The sequence below is a fragment of the Arachis ipaensis genome, chromosome B10 (genome assembly GCF_059453495.1).
Source record: "Arachis ipaensis isolate K30076 ecotype BB chromosome B10, ASM5945349v1, whole genome shotgun sequence".
Lineage (NCBI taxonomy): Eukaryota > Viridiplantae > Streptophyta > Magnoliopsida > Fabales > Fabaceae > Arachis > Arachis ipaensis.
The window spans coordinates 71326513-71333165 of NC_142435.1; the positions used below are offsets into that span (position 1 = coordinate 71326513).

At 41.1% G+C, this 6653-nt stretch overlaps 1 non-coding gene across 1 annotated transcript; it reads right to left on the reverse strand.

Annotated features, from left to right (window-relative positions):
• Positions 1 to 563: 563 nt before the first annotated feature.
• On the reverse strand, positions 564 to 671 carry LOC148580376 (small nucleolar RNA R71). Its single transcript, XR_015896676.1, has one exon. It is a non-coding gene; the product is annotated as a small nucleolar RNA R71 (small nucleolar RNA).
• Positions 672 to 6653: the final 5982 nt, after the last annotated feature.

The following is a 6653-nucleotide window of genomic DNA, read 5'->3' on the forward strand; positions in this document are numbered from 1 at the left end:
TTATTATTTTCTGTTCCCCTCTTTTTCATATGAGCAAGAGCAAGGACAAGAACATTCTTGTTGAAGCAGACCCTGAACCTGAAAGGACTCTGAAAAGGAACCTAAGAGAAGCTAAAATACAACAATCCAGAGACAACCTTACAGGAATTTTCGAACAGGAAGAGGAGATGGCAGCCGAAAATAATAATAATGCAAGGAGGATGCTTGGTGACTTTACTGCACCTAATTCCAATTTACATGGAAGAAGCATCTCAATTCCTACCATTGGAGCAAGCAACTTTGAGCTGAAACCTCAATTAGTTTCTCTGATGCAGCAGAACTGCAAGTTTCATGGACTTCCATCTGAAGACCCTTTTCAGTTCTTAACTGAATTCTTGCAGATCTGTGATACTGTTAAGACCAATGGGGTTGATCCCGAGGTCTACATGCTTATGCTTTTCCCGTTTGTTGTAAGAGACAGAGCTAGAACATGGTTGGACTCACAACCTAAAGATAGCCTGAACTCTTGGGATAAGCTGGTCAAGGCTTTCTTAACCAAGTTCTTTCCTCCTCAAAAGCTTAGTAAGCTTAAAGTGGATGTCCAAACCTTCAGACAGAAAGAAGGTGAATCCCTCTATGAAGCTTGGGAGAGATACAAGCAACTGACCAAAAAGTGTCCTTCTGACATGCTTTCAGAATGGACCATCCTGGATATATTCTATGATGGTCTGTCTGAATTAGCTAAAATGTCATTGGATACTTCTGCAGGTGGATCCATTCACCTAAAGAAAATGCCTGCAGAAGCTCAAGAACTTATTGACATGGTTGCTAACAACCAGTTTATGTACACTTCTAAGAGGAATCCTGTGAGTAATGGGACGCCTCAAAAGAAGGGAGTTCTTGAAATTGATGCTCTGAATGCCATATTAGCTTAAAATAAAATATTGACTCAGCAAGTCAATATGATTTCTCAGAGTCTGAATGGAATGCAACCTGCATCCAACAGTACTCAAGAGGCATCTTCTGAAGAAGAAGCTTATGATCCTGAAAATCCTGGAATAGCAGAGGTGAATTACATGGGTGAACCATATGGAAACACCTATAATCCCTCATGGAGAAATCACCCAAATCTCTCATGGAAGGATCAACAAAAGCCTCAACAAGGCTTTAATAATGGTGGAAGAAACAGGTTTAACAATAGTAAACCTTTTCCATCATCCACTCAGCAACAGACAGAGAATTCTGAGCAGAATCCATCTAGCTTAGCAAATTTAGTCTCTGATTTATCTAAGGCCACTCTAAGTTTCATGAATGAAACAAGGTCCTCCATTAGAAATTTGGAGGCACAAGTAGGCCAGCTGAGTAAAAGGATCACTGAAATCCCTCCTAGTACTCTCCCAAGCAATACAGAAAAAAATCCAAAAGGAGAGTGTAAGGCCATTGATATAACCATCATGGCCGAATCCAAGGAGGAAGGAAAGGATGTGAATCCCAAGGAGGAAGACCTCCTGGGACGTCCAGTGATCAATAAGGAGTTCCCCTCTGAGGAACCAAAGGAATCTGAGACTCATCTAGAGACCATGGAGATTCCATTGAACCTCCTTATGCCATTTATGAGATCTGATGAGTATTTCTCTTCTGAAGAGAATGAGGATGTTACTGAAGAGCAAGTTGCCAAGTTCCTTGGTGCAATCATGAAGCTGAATGCCAATTTATTTGGTAAAGAGACTTGGGGAGATGAACCTCCCCTGTTCACCAATGAACTAAATGCATTGGATCAACTGAGATTGTCTCAAAAGAAACAGGATCCTGGAAAGTTCCTAATACCTTGTACCATAGGCACCATGACCTTTGAGAAGGCTCTATGTGACCTTAGATCAGGAATAAACCTCATGCCACTCTCTGTAATGGAGAAACTGGGAATTTTTGAGGTGCAAGCTGCTAGAATCTCATTAGAGATGGCAGACAATTCAAGAAAAGAGGCTTATGGTCAGGTAGAGGACGTGTTAGTAAAGGTTGAAGGCCTTTACATCCCTGCTGATTTCATAATCCTAGACACTGGAAAGGAAGAGGATGAATCCATCATCCTTGGAAGACCCTTCCTAGCCACAGCAAGAACTATGATTGATGTAAACAGAGGAGAATTGATCCTTCAACTGAATGAGGACAACCTTGTGTTTAAAACTCAAGAATCTCCTTCTGTAACAATGGAGAGGAAGCATAGAAAGCTTCTCTCAGTACAGAGTCAACTAAAGCCCCCACAGTCAAACTCTAAGTTTGGTGTTCGGAGGCCTCAGCCAAACTCTAAGTTTGGTGTTGAACTCCCATATCCAAACTCTAAGTTTGGTGTTGGGAAGTCTATAAAATTGACCTGATCACCTGTGTGGCTCCATGAGAGCCCACTGTCAAGCTATTGACATTAAAAAAGCGCTTGTTGGGAGGCAACCCAATTTTTATTTATCTAATTTTATTTTATTGTTCTTTCATGTTTTATTAGGTTCATGATCATGTGGAGTCACAAAATAAATACAAAAATTAAAAACAGAATCAAAAATAGCAGAAGAAAAATCACACCCTGGAGGAAGGGCTTACTGGCGTTTAAACGCCAGTAAGGAGCATCTGGCTGGCGTTCAATGCCAGAACAGAGCATGGATCTGGCGTTGAACGCCCAAAACAAGCAGCATCCTGGCGTTCAGATGCCAGGAATGCACACTGAGGAAGGCTGGCGCTGAACGCCAGAAACATGCTGTATCTGGGCGCTGAACGCCCAGAACAAGCACCAATTCGGCGTTTAAACGCCAGAATTGCATGCAAAGGCATTTTACATGCCTAATTGGTGCAGGGATGCAATTCCTTGACACCTCAGGATCTGTGGACCCCACAGGATCATCTCAGTATCTGTGGACCCCACAAGATCCCCACCTACCTCCACTCATACTCTTCCCTCTTCTCATTCATCCTCTCTTCCCAATAAACACCCTTCCCCAAAACCCTTCACCAATCACCTCAAGCTCTCTTCCAAATTACCCCTTCACCTATCACCTCAAGCTCTCTTCCCTACTACCCCTTCACCACTCACATCAATCCACTCTTCTCCATAAACCTACCTCATAAACCCCACCTACCTTCAAAATTCAAAATCACTTTTCCACCCAAACCCACCCTAAATGGCCGAACCTAACCCCTCTCCCTCTACTATATAAACCCCTCCATTCTTCTTCATTTTCACACAACACAACCCTCTCTTCCTCTTCTTGGCCGAAACACAAACCTCTCTCCCTCTCCTCCATTTCTTCTTCTTCATCTTTTCTTTCTTCTCTTGCTCGAGGGCGAGCAATATTCTAAGTTTGGTATGGTAAAAGCATAAGCTTTTTGTTTTTTCATTACCATTGATGGCATCTAAGACCGGAGAATCCTCTAGAAAAGGGAAAGGGAAGACAAAAGCTTCCACCTCCGAGTCATGGGAGATGGAAAGATTCATCTCCAAAGCCCATCAAGACCACTTCTATGATGTTGTGGCCAAGAAGAAGGTGATCCCCGAGGTCCCTTTCAAACTCAAGAAAAATGAGTATCCAGAGATCCGACATGAGATCCAAAGAAGAGGTTGGGAAGTTCTAACAAACCCCATCCAACAAGTCGGAGTTCTAATGATTCAAGAGTTCTATGCTAATGCATGGATTACTAGGAACCATGATCAAAGTAAGAACCCGAACCCAAAGAATTATCTCACCATGGTTCGGGGGAAATACTTAGATTTTAGTCCGGAAAATGTGAGGTTGGCGTTCAACTTGCCACTGATGGAAGAAAACGCACGCCCCTACACAAGGAGAGTCAATTTTGATCAAAGGTTGGACCAAGTCCTCATGGACATATGTGTGGAAGGAGCTCAATGGAAGATTGACTCAAAAGGCAAACCGGTTCAACTGAGAAGACAGGACCTTAAGCCTGTAGCTAGAGGATGGTTGGAGTTCATTCAACGCTCAATCATTCCCACTAGCAACCGGTCTGAAGTTACTATAGACTGGGCCATCATGATCCATAGCATCATGATTGGAGAAGAGGTGGAGGTTCATGAGATTATACCTCAAGAACTCTACAAGGTGGCTGACAAGTCCTCCACTATGGCAAGGTTAGCCTTCCCTCACCTCATTTGCCATCTATGCAATTCGGCTAGGATTGACATAGAGGGAGATATCCTCATTGATGAGGACAAGCCCATCACTAAGAAAAGGATGGAGCAAACAAGAGAGCCTATTCATGGATCTCAAGAGACGCATAAAGAAGCTCATCACCAAGAAATCCCTGAGATGCCTTAAGGGATGCACTTTCCTCCACAGAACTTTTGGGAGCAAATCAACACCTCCCTAGGAGAACTGAGTTCCAACATGGGACAACTAAGGGTGGAACATCAAGAGCACTCAATCATCCTCCATGAAATTAGAGAAGATCAAAGAGTTATGAGGGAGGAGCAACAAAGACAAGGAAGAGACATAGAAGAGCTCAAGGACATCATTGGTACCTCAAGAAGAAAACGCCACCATCACTAAGATGGACTCATTCCTTGTTCTCAAATTTTCTATTTTTTGTTTTCTTATGTTAAATGTTTATCTATGTTTGTGTCTTTATTACATGATCATTAGTGTCTAAGTGTCTATGCCTTAAAGTAGTGAATATGAATCCATCACCTCTCTTAAATGAAAAATGTTTTAAAAATAAAAGAACAAGAAGTACATGGTTTCGAATTCATCCTTGAACTTAGTTTAATTATATTGATGTGGAGACAATACTTTTTGTTTTCTGAATGAATGCTTGAACAGTGCATATGTCTTTTGAAGTTGGTGTTTTAGAATGTTAAATATGTTGGCTCTTAAAAGAATGATGAACAGGAGACATGTTATTTGATAATCTGAAAAATCATAAAAATGATTCTTGAAGCAAGAAAAAGCAGTGAATACAAAGCTTGCAGAAAAAAAAATTGGCGAAAAAAAAATAGAAAAAGAAAAAGCAAGCAGAAAAAGCCAAAAGCTCTTAAAACCAAAAGGCAAGAGCAAAAAGCCAATAGCCCTTAAAACCAAAAGGCAAGGGTAATAAAAAGGATCCCAAGGCTTTGAGCATCAGTGGATAGGAGGGCCTAAAGGAATAAAATCCTGGCCTAAGCGGCTAAACCAAGCTGTCTCTAACCATGTGCTTGTGGTGTGAAGGTGTCAAGTGAAAACTTGAGACTGAGCGGTTAAAGTCAAGGTCCAAAGAAAAAGAAGAGTGTGCTTAAGAACCCTGGACACCTCTATTTGGGGACTTTAGCAAAGCTGAGTCACAATCTGAAAAGGTTCACCCAGTTATGTGTTTGTGGCATTTATGTATCCGGTGGTAATACTGGAAAACAAAATGCTTAGGGCCACGGCCAAGACTCATAAAGTAGCTGTGTTCAAGAATCAACATACTAAACTAGGAGAATCAATAACACTATCTGAACTCTGAGTTCCTATAGATGCCAATCATTCTGAACCTCAATGGATAAAGTGAGATGCCAAAACTATTCAAGAGGCAAAAAGCTACAAGTCCCGCTCATCTGATTGGAGCTATGTGTCATTGATAGTTTGGAATTTATTGTATATTCTCTTCTTTTTATCCTATTTGATTTTCAGTTGCTTGGGGACAAGCAACAATTTAAGTTTGGTGTTGTGATGAGCGGATAATTTATACGCTTTTTGACATTGTTTTTAGTATGTTTTTAGTAGGATCTAGTTACTTTTAGGGATGTTTTTATTAGTTTTTATGTTAAATTCACATTTCTGGACTTTACTATGAGTTTGTGTGTTTTTCTGTGATTTCAGGTATTTTCTGGCTGAAATTGAGGGACTTGAGCAAAAATCAGATTCAGAGGTTGAAGAAGGACTGCTGATGTTGTTGGATTCTGACCTCCCTACACTCAAAGTGGATTTTCTAGAGCTACAGAACTCCAAATGGCGCGCTCTCAACGGCGTTGGAAAATAGACATCCAGGGCTTTCCATAAATATATAATAGTCCATACTTTTCCCAAATGTAGACGACGCAAAAGGGCGTTGAATGCCAGTTCTACGCTGCAGTCTGGAGTTAAACGCCAGAAACACGTCACAAACCAGAGTTCAACGCCAAAAACATGTTACAACTTGGCGTTCAACTCCAAAAGAAGCCTCTGCACGTGTAAACTTCAAGCTCAGTCCAAGCACACACCAAGTGGGCCCCGGAAGTGAATTTCTGCATCAATTACTTACTTCTGTAAATCCTAGTAGCTAGTCTAGTATAAATAGGACTTTTTGCTATTGTATTTACATCTTCGGATCATCTTGGGACGTCTAGTTCTTAGATCATGGAGGGCTGGCCACTCGGCCATTCCTGAACCTTTCACTTATGTATTTTTCAATGGTAGAGTTTCTACACACTATAGATTAAGGTGTAGAGCTCTGCTGTTCCTCAAAGATTAATGCAAAGTACTACTGTTTTTCTATTCAATTCAACTTATTCCGCTTCTAAGATATCCATTCGCACTTCAACATGAATGTGATGATCGTGACAGTCATCATCATTCCCTATGAACACGTGCCTGACAACCACTTTCGTTCTACCTTAGATTGAATGAGTATCTCTTAGATTCCTTAATCAGAATCTTTGTGGTATAAGTTAGAACCCATGG